The 12,510-nt window shown below is 46.3% G+C and overlaps 2 protein-coding genes and 1 long non-coding RNA gene across 4 annotated transcripts in view; 1 reads left to right on the forward strand and 2 right to left on the reverse strand.

Moving 5' to 3' along the window:
* Positions 1-567, forward strand: LOC125444561. Its single transcript, XR_007246225.1, has 2 exons — positions 1-47; positions 274-567. It is a non-coding gene; the product is annotated as an uncharacterized LOC125444561 (long non-coding RNA).
* Positions 1-12,510, reverse strand: part of PRSS8 (serine protease 8) — a 155,047-nt gene that overhangs the window by 100,138 nt on the left and 42,399 nt on the right. The window lies entirely within an intron of this gene.
* BCKDK (branched chain keto acid dehydrogenase kinase) overlaps positions 1-12,510 on the reverse strand; it is a 105,369-nt gene that overhangs the window by 34,438 nt on the left and 58,421 nt on the right. The window lies entirely within an intron of this gene.

Consider the following 12,510-nt stretch of genomic DNA (forward strand, 5'->3'; position numbering starts at 1 on the left):
AGAGGCGGAGACAGAGGCAACTTTGGACCAGGGAAAATGGATTCCAGGTAAGGATTGTTTTGGCAAGGCTGAGGTTGTTGTGAACAAGCTGTTGTGTTCAGGAAAAGAATTGTGGGCTGGCTCACAGACTTGATCCATGTCTGTGTCTTACCCTTAAGTGAAACATACATATCTTCATTATCCCTGTTTCCGTGAATGTTTCTCATTGTATGATGAGCAAATTACATAACGCTGCAAGTCTGGAATTTAAATTTTCCCTTCTCTCTTCTGCAGAGGAGACCACAGACAAGACCGCCGCGAGAGGCCCTATTGAGCCTGTATAGAATCCCCGACCATGTGAATTTATAAAACTTTTTATTTGATACGATGTCAGGCTATGTTGCAAGTTTGTGTACTCCGTGTTCCGTTTGTGTATAAACCTCGTATTCCCTCCTTTAATTTTTGTGTGTATTTGAAATCCCATACATTTACAAGTGAAAATGTTTTAGTCATGTGCAGAACTTCTCAACAGGGTGGGGAGGGATAGGCAGTTTCAGTAATAAAAACATTTTCATTCAATATTAAAAATAACATGAGTTTTCTGTTGATTTTAAGCCTCTCGGAAAGTACTGCTCCTGTCTATAAATAAACCAGATTTTTTTTTGCATGTAGCTCAGTTTACGTTCCAGTGACATATTTTTAAAAAATGTAGCTTACCCTACTACATGTATCTAAGCTTTAGTTACAGAATTGAAATGTTCTAATATGCTGATAAGATCACACATAATAGAAAAGGCTCAGAAAACAGCCAGAACATCGACGAGCAGCATAAATAGATGAAGATATATTTCACAACATAGCTACAAAAAAATCTCTAGATTTCTCAACTACATGTCAAAGCAACAAAATTATACCATAAAAACTGAGAAATGTAACAGTCTGAAACTTGTTCAAAATCTAGTCCAGATGGAGGGCACCTTTAACTGGGCCTGGGAACCATTTAGTATCAGCTAAGCCATGGGTCTGCAACCTGCAGAACATCTCCAGATGTTTATGGACTACAAATCCCATCAACCCCTGCCAGCATGGCCAATTGGCCATGAACATCTGGAGAGCCGCAGGTTGCAGACCCCTGGCATTCTCTATGTGGTAGTCAATCTGTTCCCGGGCAAGTAGATACATCAGCAAGGAAGCTACTGGGATGTTATTGTAATTTGTACCACTTGGGAGTTTCTGATGAGTTTTCAATTGCGGCATTACAATGTATTACCATAATCCAGCATGGATGTTACCTGCTATGGCTTGATCTCCAGGAACAGGCAGTTTATGAGGCTATCAAAAAGGTACCTTTTCCATTCCCTTAAGTCCACCACTCTTAGCCAAAGCATTTGTTTTTATAGCAAGAACAGCGTGGTGCAAAGCAAACTTGCATTCTTCACAAGGGAGAAACAGGAATAGACTAAGTAATGAACATCTGGGGTTTTTTGCTACAAACATCTGAGCAACCGAGACCCTAACCTTCCTGAGAACACGCTTTTCCTCTGTAGGTTTACATCACTTTTTTTGTGAAGATGAGGAGGTAGGGCAGGAATGTTATCTCGAAAGGTGGTTCAACATCTACACAAAACCCCTGAAGCTCTTAGAAGATGTGCTTTTGAAGATAAAGAAATGGGCAGGGTGGAGTCAGCCTTGTTATTGAGATGTTTGTGGAATGCTGAATTATTCAAATTAAGAGGTGTGTGAAAAACTTGCCTTAAGGACACACAGAAAACAACAAAGGGCTAGTATGCTACAATATTGTGCTGCACCGTTCTGTAACTCATGAGTGACGCCGGGGTTACAATTTTTGCAAACTGGTTTCCTTTCTTAGGCCCAAGGTAGCTAAGCTCTTCCTCCTGTGGCGTACTGTAGAATTCCCCATCCTTGAATCAACAGTGGTAATGCAGATTTGTAAAAGGAGTTGTAGCCCCTTTAAGTCTTGGGTCAAAGTGTGTACGGTGTGTATGTAGTTTTTGTACTACCTGGAAAATCAGGTAGCATTTCATCTTGTCACGGGAAGGACTCAAGAAATAACGAGCAGTTAAACTTGATCCTTAAGTGCCAGCCAGAGGGTACATCTTTACAGAAAGTTACAGCAGTCCTAAAAGTGTTTTCATCCAGTGGATTCATTTGAGTGTTCAGTAAACTGGTGTACTGGGTCTAACACAAGATATTCCCCAAAGATTACAAAATTCCACTCAAATAATGGCTCAGTTATATGAAGCCTTAAGCGAGTCATGCCTCAGATGTGGTCTGTCCTTCTTGGTTATTGTGAGGCTACGGTGTAGCACAAACATCTTTCTAAGTTGTAGACCTGATGATTACCAGCTTTGGAATGAGTGATCCAGGCCTTCCTAGTGGATTCTGTGTCCTTTACAGCAGCATTAGCCCAGCTAAGCAGTTGTGTATTAACAGTTGTCCTTTGTGTGGCTATCTGGGTTTGCTTTTCAAACGCTGCAATAGTCTTAGCCCTCAGCAAAGGATCCAGCCTCTGCACTTGGCTTTACCATAGTAAAGCCAAGTACAAAATACTAATTTCCACCCTTAGACATGTTAATAACGTTGCAAAATAATTTGTCCTATTAACTGTTTAATTACTGGAGGCCACAATGTTCTGTAATAGCCCGCTTCCGGTCGTTCGGGAATCTAAGCCTGAGTTGGCCGAGCAAGTGCGCGTTTGGGTGTTACGTAATGATGCCACTGATCTCATCTGTTCACGTTTAACCCTGTTCATTCCACCACCTCCCTGGGTGACTAACTGGCAAAAGCCCGTGCAGGTTGGGTGGAGTTATTGGGGTTACACAAAAGTCAGGTGAACATTAAACACACACACACACCAGTGTGACATAACTGTAAATGACTTAGAACACCAAAATCTTGGGTTCAAATCCCTGCTTGGCAGAAGCTGAGCAACCGGGGACCAGTCTGCCTCTATTTCAGTATGACGGACCTTGTGGGATTCTGGAGGAAGGTAGCACAGTAGACCGAAATGACTGTTAGTAAGTAATCCTCCAAGCCACTTGATCTGGAATATCTTTTAACATCCCTACAGGCATGTGGGCTATAAAGAACGAAAAATTGCATATTGTATCCCTGCTCAATTCCTGGCTGATAGAAATCTACAGTATATTCTCACGTTTCTTGCAAAGCACTGAAATGTCAGGGTTTTTTTGGGGGGGGGGCGGGGGGTTCCTGTGTTTACTTTAGATAAGTTTATACATGACTTTAGTAAAGAAAAGCCCGCCAGAAGCGAACATTTTAATCATTACCCTAAGTTACTCTTCCTCTAGGACAGTGATGGCGAACCTTTGGCACTCCAGATGTTATGGACTACAATTCCCATCAGCCCCTGCCACCATGGCCAATTGTGTACTGAGGCTTGGAAAACCGGTTTCGGTGACTACCAAAAAAAGTTATTCTTGGCAAAGATCAAGAATGAGATGAGGCGAAAGCCTTTAGTACCAGGTCTCTTGTATGGAGGGGGGAAACTTGGTTTGGGAACTAGATTTGTCACTTTCTCCTTTTGGGATGCTTGCTTTGATGTGGAAATGGCTTGCTGTGGGGAAGAATGCCAAGAAACAAAGGTTAACTTCTCCGAGAGGCGAAAGCTGGAAGTTATCCCAAACGATGTGCTACGAGGGGTGGGAAAGAGACTCCTCACACGATCAGAAGTAATCTTCCCTGCAATTACCTGCACTCCCAAGTCTGCAGCTCCATGAATTTCAGCTCAAATTAAGTTAGGCACAGGGATATAATTAGGCATCATTTGGGAGAAAGTCTTTTTAGGAATATCTTTGGCTTCGCAAAAGATGCCGTTGGGCTACTGACAAACTTCAGATTCGACTTCGCGGTCAGCTCCCACAACGCGTTACAAAAAGAAATAATATAAAAAAATGCCTTTGGCATTCATGAATAGCACATTTCCCATGCTGAGTGAGTATTCATAGCTGCTGCGTCCACAACTGAGGGTTTCCAGAGGAGAGTATTGGTTTAGAGGCGTACCTCGGGTCCTGTCGTTTTTTTAAAATACAGTAACAGTATAGTTTAGAGCCCCATCTTGCTTGAGGTGCGAGGGAATCATATGAGACGCGGAGTGTACAGCCTGGTGGATTTGCCCTGCCTGGGGCACTTACCCTAGTGCGGATAGAGAGTTCTCTACCCTGTCACCGCAGCCAAGAAAACGTGCTCCCCCCTGTATTTTTCTCTCCCATTTGAACAGGGTCACTTGGCACACTACCTGTATTGCTTAATAAACCCTGCTCAAAGGAGAACAACCCTTAATAACTGGTCAGGTTTAATGTTATGCCTTCTGCCTTGTTACATGGCAGATTTAATAAGCAAGAAAAGGCTAAAAGATTGTGCCCATGTAATGATGGCTCAGTTGAATCTCTGGCCCACCAATTACTACACTGTCTCAGATTCAAGGAAATCCGATCCAAGTATGTCTTACTCCTTTACATTTGTCTTACTCCTTTACATTTACCCCATCTCCCTGATTTAATTAGATTACACTACTTGTTGGACAACCCTAATCCTCTCTGTACGATAGTGGCAGACTTTCTCCTGGAAATTACTAAATGCCAGTAGATTTCCTTCGACCTGTATTGTATATGCTTTTTAATCTGTTTTTTATTACTGTTGTACTGTTGTCTATGCCAATAAAGGCTTGCTTCTACTTACCCTAGAGGGGAGGCCATCCCACTGGCGTGTGGCCAATGCCTTCCCCCACACCCCGAGCACCAGGATAATGTGCCAAACACAGCAGCATCACCCTATAGAAGCTTCTCAGAAGTGCGGAGAGACTTTTTCAGCCTCCCCACTCCTCTGGGAGGTGTCTTCATGTGGGGGGGGGTGGTGGCAGTTCTTGGACAGGGCTGCCCGTCTAGCGACGACGAACCTATGACAAGCGTATCAAAGGTGACACACCACGACGCTTTTGAGCGACATGACAGCATTCTCCCAACACCTATTTTCCTCATTCGAATTTGAGTCATTTTTGTAATTATTTGATGCTGCTTTTATATGTACACAGCATCACACATGATCAGACTGGGTTGTGTTTTTTTTTAATTGTTCTCACATGCGTACGCATCACCACCACCTAGATTTCTTCTGAGGAGTTTAAAATCAAATAAATTGAACTATTTTTGTTACACTTTCATACAACAATCCTACGAGCTTTCGCGCGTTTGTCTGCGGGCTCATTCCGCATATGCACGAATAATGCACTTTTAAAAACTGCTTTCTAAGTGCTTTCTTTGAAGCTGTGCGGAATAGCAAAAATCCACTTACAAACGGTTATTGAAAAGTGGTTTTGAAAACGCTTTATTATTTTGCGTAATGCAGAAGGGGCCTGAGAGATTATGAAAGGCGAAGACCTGCATTTGAGGCGTATTTTCATTATTGGAGCTTTATGTTCTGTTTTTCTCCTCCATTTTGTCCTCTAACAACTACATTGTAAGGTAGTGCAGCTGAGAGCGTGACTGGGCTGGCTCGGTGTTAACCAACAAGTACACACGTGGCATAGCAGGAATTTGGCCCCAGATTCTCCAACGTGGCGCTCACGAGGGCACCATGATGCTATGCTAACACTGCCTGTTATTAGGTGGAGACTTTTGTCCAACAACCCTTCTGATCAACTCTTGGAGTTTTTTTTAAAGGTTGCTTTGGCAGCAGCGGGTAAAAAACAACACAAGGATCTTAACGCTGGGACGGAAGCTGTGACCATGGTGGGCTGCCTCCACCTTTAGTGGCAGGAGGTTAAAAAAAAAACTCGTGTATCTAATCTGGAGGAACGGGGTTTGATTCCCAGCTCTGCATACCTGAGCTGTGGAAACTTATCTGAAATTCAGATTAGCCTGTGCCACTCCCACCTGCGCCAACTGGGTGACGCAGGCTAATCACAGCTTCTGGGAGACTCTCTCAGCCCCACCTACCTCACAGGGTGTTTGTTGTGAGGGAAAGGGCAAGAAGATTGTAAACCCCTTTGAGGTCTCCTGCTTGAGAGAAAGGGGGGATATAAATCTAAACTCTTCTTCTCTTCTTTTGTGGCTGCATCCACCATGCTGGGTCAGAATTCCACAAGTGCCCACAGACTCAAAAACACAAGGAGGGGGGACATTTGTGCTCTAACTAGTACACAGTGGTTGCTTATGACTAAGCAGAAACCTCTGGCTGTGTTTATCCCATTCAGTCACCTGAGCACTTTACCCACTATGCCACACTGCTCTTAAATAAATATGAGTTGTCTTTCCCAAAAAATCCCACCACCATATGCTAATTCAGAAAACTGCAGTGAACTCTAATTTGGAGAATTGGGTTTGATTCCCCACTCCTCTACAGGAGCAGCAGTGGCGTAGGAGGTTAAGAGCTCGTGTATCTAATCTGGACGAACCGGGTTTGATTCCCAGCAATGCCGCCTGAGCTGTGGAGGCTTATCTGGGGAATTCAGATTAGCCTGTGCACTCCCGCACACGCCAGCTGGGTGACCTTGGGCTAGTCACAGCTTCTCGGAGCTCTCTCAGCCCCACCTACCTCACAGGGTGTTTGTTGTGAGGGGGGAAGGGCAAGGGGATTATAAGCCCCTTTGAGTCTCCTGCGGGAGAGAAAGGGGGGATATAAATCCAAACTCTTCTTCTTATTATCTGGTTTGTTTCCCCCCTCCTCCACATGAAGTCTGCTAGGTGACCTTGAGCCAGGCACAGTCCTCTCAGAACTCTCTCAGCCCCACCTACCTCACAAGGTGTCTGTTGTGGGAAGGGAAGGAGATTGTAAGCCGCTTGGAGATTCTGTACAGTCATAGCTCATGTGCAGCCGGACAGGAAACCTTTAATTTTCCTCTCGCTTCCTGCCAGCAGCTGAGTCACTCCTTCACACGCGTGTCATTTGACAGGCAATGCAAAGCTTCGGAACTCCTGGAATGTCCACGGTCGGACACGAGCCCCTGCCGTGGGAACGTGGAGCATGAGAAAGAGCGCGGTGCGGTGCAATACCGACAGAAGATGACAGCAGGAGGGATTATTATTGTCACTTGGGCCTGCAGCCGACAACCAAATTCATATGCTGCATTCAATAGCACCCCCCTCCTATGGCCTCCAGACCTCCAGACGCACCACATCTGGTTCCTTTTTCTGACCAGCTCCCTCTTGTTCCAAGGGTCAGTTTCCCCACACACACCACAGCCTCTCCTTTCCACGTGACCTCATCCACTTCTCTTGCCCCCAGGCAAACTCCATCCTTCAAACTTGTTTCTTCAGCGAACTTGCTTAATGCATATTCTCTCTCATTTCCTCAGCCTCGAAGGAGGAGGAGGAGGAGGAGTTTGGATTTATACCCCACCTTTCTCTCCTATAAGAAGACTCAAGGTGGCTGACAAGCTCCTTTCCCTTCCTCTCCCCACAACAGACACCTTGTGAGGCAGGTGGGGCTGAGAGAGTCCCGAGAGAACTGTGACTAGCCCAAGGTCACCCAGCAGGAATGTAGGAGTGTGGGAACACATCTGGTTCACCAGATAAGCCTCTGCCACTCAGGTGGACGAGTGGGGAACCAAACCCAGTTCTCCAGATTAGAATCCACCTGCTCTTAACCACTACACCACGCTGGCTCTCTGAGCCCCGAAACGGTTTGCTTTACTGATTCACTCACTTTCTAAATCTTATTCTGTGTATTCACAGCCTTCCTAGGCCCTATATTAGGTTTTTCCTTGCACTTTTTTTTGTCAGCGTGATATGGCTAGAAGCATCCCCCTGAACAACCAGAATGTTTATGAACATTCCATAACATCACAGCATTGTCTAAGAGCGGGTGAAGCGTTTGCCCTACAATAAATCTATAGTGCTTCTAATATGCAAAGAAGAGAGCCAGCGTGGTATAGTGGTTAGAGTATTAGATTATCCCTACTCTGCTATGGAAGCTGGCAAGGTCACGATTCTGTCGGCCTAATCCATTTCACAGGCTTGTTCTGTGAGAATAAAATCAGAGGTGGGATCCAGCAGGTTCTCACAGGTTCCCGAGAGTAGGTTACTAATTATTTAGTATGCCGAGAGGGGGTGACTAATTGGTGATTTTGCCATGTGATTTTTGCCTTAGTTACGCCCCTCTCCTCAGCAGTAGTGCACAGAACTTGAAGCAGTCTAGCAGGAGGTGCACCGGCATGCGTGGCAGCCTGTGCCTGCGTGCATTCGTTTCCCGCCCAAGGACCTGCGCAGCGGATGCGTCCTTGCCACAGCCCCGTCCAGGAATGCCCCGCCCCCGGAATACCCAGCCACACCCCCATCGTGCCCCACCCAGCTCCATTGGCACTACGCCACAGTTTGAATCCCACGACCATGGGAACCTGTTACTAAAATTTTTGGATCCCACCACTGAATAAAATGGAGGTTGGAAGAATGATGTACAATACTTTGGGTCCCCGTTGGGAAGGAAAACAGGGTATAAAGTCTCTATGATACACCTCTGAAGATGCCAGCCGCAGATGCAGGTGAAACGTTAGGAACAAGATCTACCAGACCAAACAGCCCGGAAAACCCACAACAACCAGTTGAATCCGGCCGCGAAAGCCTTCGACAATACATCTTCCAAGCACTGGGGCCCTTCCGGAGTTGTGGCCGTTCTGTAAGGCCTGCAAGACATGGCAGTTCTACCAGGCCTTTCCATCTAACCAGCCAGATTGAGTTTTATAGATCATCTCTTTCGGACTCGGGGTTGGTGGTTGGTGGTGGAGGGGGAAGTAGATGGAAAGCTGTATGTATTTATTGCCACCTCTTTTAACTTATTAGTCTGGGCGCTTATATTATATTGTATTTATCTGCTTTTAATTGGTTTTATCAATTTGTTGATGGATAGGTTTTATGCTGTGACCTGGCCTGAGCCCTGTGGGGAAAGGGCGGGATACAAATTTGTATGTTTATTTTATGCCAATAAAGGCTTGGTGCTGGTGGGATACAAATCTCATTAAATAAATAAAGAAACAAATAAGATGTTTGTGGATTGCTACTAGTGAAACAAGTGGCGGTTATATAAACACAGTTCTGTGCGTATGATTTGTTTCATGTGACAGAACCTGGCATCCTCTTCAGACTTCTTGTCCAATTCCCTCGTGTTTTCAGACGGAAGCACCGTGTCATCTTGTCATAATAAGCTAAGAGTCACGGTGACACCCACAGATGATGAGCTGGGTTCGAATCTCTTCTGAGCCAATGACTTTACAAGCCAATGATGTCAGCCTCGGTACCTCCACTGTGAAAACGAGTTTGATTTCCACGAACGGTTACGAGAATAAAAGAAAGGGAAGAACCATAAGCGACTCACATCTTGCACGTGTAAATTCGGACGACGGCAACGGCTCAACTGAGTGAGAAAACATGTTCAGCCGACATGTGTTGGCACAGCAGTATGCACACTTCTGAGCATCACAGAACTCTTCAGCTTCTGCCTGATGAAGAGTTCTCAGACAGTCAGGCAGTCCAATCTTGGTCTTGGTAGTAGCGCTGAAATCAAACATCTAGTCGGTAGCATTAAAATCAAATGGCCACGACAAAGTATGTTAGCACAATTGGTGGGTCAGGATTCCTGAGTGGAACGCATGGATTTCTAGTCACCGTGACAACCTGGCCATTTACTTTTGGGGTGTTTAGCACCTATATACACACATATGAGAGAAAGGGACATACTCAGTGGTGGGATCCAAACAATTTAGTAACAGGTTCCCATGGTGGTGGGATTCAAACAGTGGCGTAGCGCCAATGGGGCTGGGCGGGGCACGACAGGGGCGTGGCCGGGCATTCCAGGGGCGGGGGCATTAATAATTTCTCTGTTACTGTAAAAAAACTCTTACTATAAAAAAAAAGTTCCTAATTTCCAGCTGGTATCTTTCTGTCCATAATTTAAACTCATTATAACAGAGTCCTATGGTCTACTGCCAACAGAAACAACTACTTCTCCTCTAATGGACTGCCTGTCAAATACTTAATACTTTCAAATACTTAATTTTGTTTCTAGAAATCAAAAGAAGGATACTTTCCTTAAACAAGGAACTTTCCCATATTTCTAAAACATGTTTTTAAAACAGCCCAACAGGGAGAATTATCCCATTTTCTACCTTTGCTAACCAGCCACATAGGAAACAACAGGACCTTATGATTTTTGGACCTAATGGAATTTCCAAAGGAAAAGCAGACCCAATTAGTAACCCCCTCTCGGCACACACAAATAATTAGTAACCCACTCTCGGGAACTGGTGAGAACCAGCTGGATCCCAACTCTGGACATACTGAGCCTTGAAAAGTCATGTCAAATGAACAGATTTATTTATTTTGTCCAGTTAGGACCCTCCGGTTCATTGGAGGAAAACCTATTAGTAATCCCTGGCCCGAACCAAGATCAGGCCCTGCGGGATCTGAACCAATTCTATAGGGCCTATAAGACAGAGCTCTTCCACCCGGCTTTCTCAGGAGGCCAGCTGGGTCAACAGCTGGTATTTCTGACCTCCCGTGAGGGGGAAACTGGGGTTGCAGTCACCATCTTTATCCTGTTTCCAGTTTTATTGTGTTTTTAACTAGCTACCCTGTTTCCCCGAATATAAGACATCCCCTGAAAATAAGACGTAGTAGAGGTTTTGCTGAAGTGCGAAATATAAGGCATCCCCCGAAAGTAAGACGTAGCAAAGTTTTGGTTTGGAAGCATGCCCGTCGAACAGTACACAGAAAAATAAGACATCCCCTGAAAATAAGACATAGCGCATCTTAGGGAGCAAAAATTAATATAAGACACTGTCTTATTTTCGGGGAAACACGGTATTTATTCTTGTAACCTATGTTTTAATATGTTGTCCGCCACCCTGAGCCCTTCGGGGATGGCCGGGCTAGAAATATAAAAATAAAATAAATGAAAAAATAAAATATTTTGTATTTTTCATTCATATGCTGTCTTTTTCCATACTGTTTTATCCTCACAAAACCCGGAGAGGTAGGTTAGGCCGAGAATGAGATCCACAATAACGCAGCCAGCTTCTGCGGCGCAGCGGGGATCCAAACCCGAGTTTAATCCCAGATCTTAGTCCAATGTTTTCACCGCTAAACTGGCTCTCCAACGTGTGTGCAAATGCAGGCTCTGATTTGGCTGCAGTCCAAATGCAGAATTTGGGGGCATTTTTAAAGACTGGCCCTTTAAAAAAAGAATAATTGGCTCCCTGCAAGTTTTCTCCCCCTCCAATAGAAAAGCTTGTTTTGGAACGGACAAGACTCTTTTGATCAAACTAATAGAAGGCAACTTTCCACCCCTTGATGATCCGGGCCCCCCTCCTTTATGAGCAGGACCACACCTCCCCCAAAGCCCTGGGGGCCCCCCTGTCCCCTTGACCCCAGCATGCAATGACCATCTGGGCCAGGAGCGGCGGGGGTTGGCGCCCTCCCTGTCGGAGATCTGCGCCAGGAGGAGGAGGCGGCGCCGTCACCTGAGCCAGGTGAGGCAGGTTGAGAGACATGCAAATGGGCCCCGGGAGAGTGACTGGCTCTGGCGCGCAGCCCGGCCCGGCCCCAACAGGTTGGGCCAGCTGTCCGTCAAGCCCAGAAAGGCAAGGCCGAGCAGGCAAGTTCCCTCCCCAGTCTACCTGCCCGCAAGCTACCTGGCGCAGCTCGGCTAGCTACTCTCCCGGAGGCTTTTGGACTTGGACGCACCTGGCGATGGCGAGGCTGCTGGTGGGCCTCTTGCTGGCCTGTGGTGAGTAGGCGAGGCTGCTTCAATGGGGCCCTACCTGGGCAGGTGAGGCGTTTGCCACCTGCCGCCCTCCGCTCCTGGTTTCTCTCCTTCCCTCTCTACCTGCGGTCCTTTTCGTCTCCCGCTTTCCCCTCGAGAGCTGCGTGGAGTATAGGGGCTCCTTTCTCTCTTGCAAAGCGGTTGGGCTTTAAAATTCAGGTGCTCACAGGTATATCAGATGGAAACACCGAGTTGGGTCGAGATGTGATTTGAACAAGAGGCGCCGGGAGAGCCGCCAAGCCAGCTGGACGCATACCTGTGGGCCTCTTGTGTTGTGTGGCACCTGACGGATCAATCAGTGCCCTGATTCACCAAAGCTCACGGGCATGGACACCTGCCCTTCCACCTGCCCAGAAGGGTTGGAACTGGCGTCTGCCTGAAGATCAGGTTTCTCACCCCGGAAATCCCATAGCCGGAGACATGCGGAGACCGGTTGAGGGTGATGCATTGGCAAGGAAGAAGAGGAGCGCTACACCTGCTCGAAGGCGCACCTGGTCGAAGGCACACTTCCCCTTTCCTGATACCTATTTTTTCCTTTTCAGCGCTCCCAGATTGAGCCTTGATAGTGGAAACAAGCTCTAGGGCTGGATTTTCAACCTTGAATCTGCCACTCTGGGTGACAGCCAATTACAGGCCGCATTGTGACGGACGGCTGCTGGTATTCAGCCCTGAGAGCGCCTCTTAAAGAAATTATCTTAACAGGAGGAATAATTTCCCCACTACTGTTGACGCTTTTTG

This window comes from Sphaerodactylus townsendi, linkage group LG15 (genome assembly GCF_021028975.2).
Source record: "Sphaerodactylus townsendi isolate TG3544 linkage group LG15, MPM_Stown_v2.3, whole genome shotgun sequence".
In the NCBI taxonomy this organism is placed as follows: domain Eukaryota; kingdom Metazoa; phylum Chordata; class Lepidosauria; order Squamata; family Sphaerodactylidae; genus Sphaerodactylus; species Sphaerodactylus townsendi.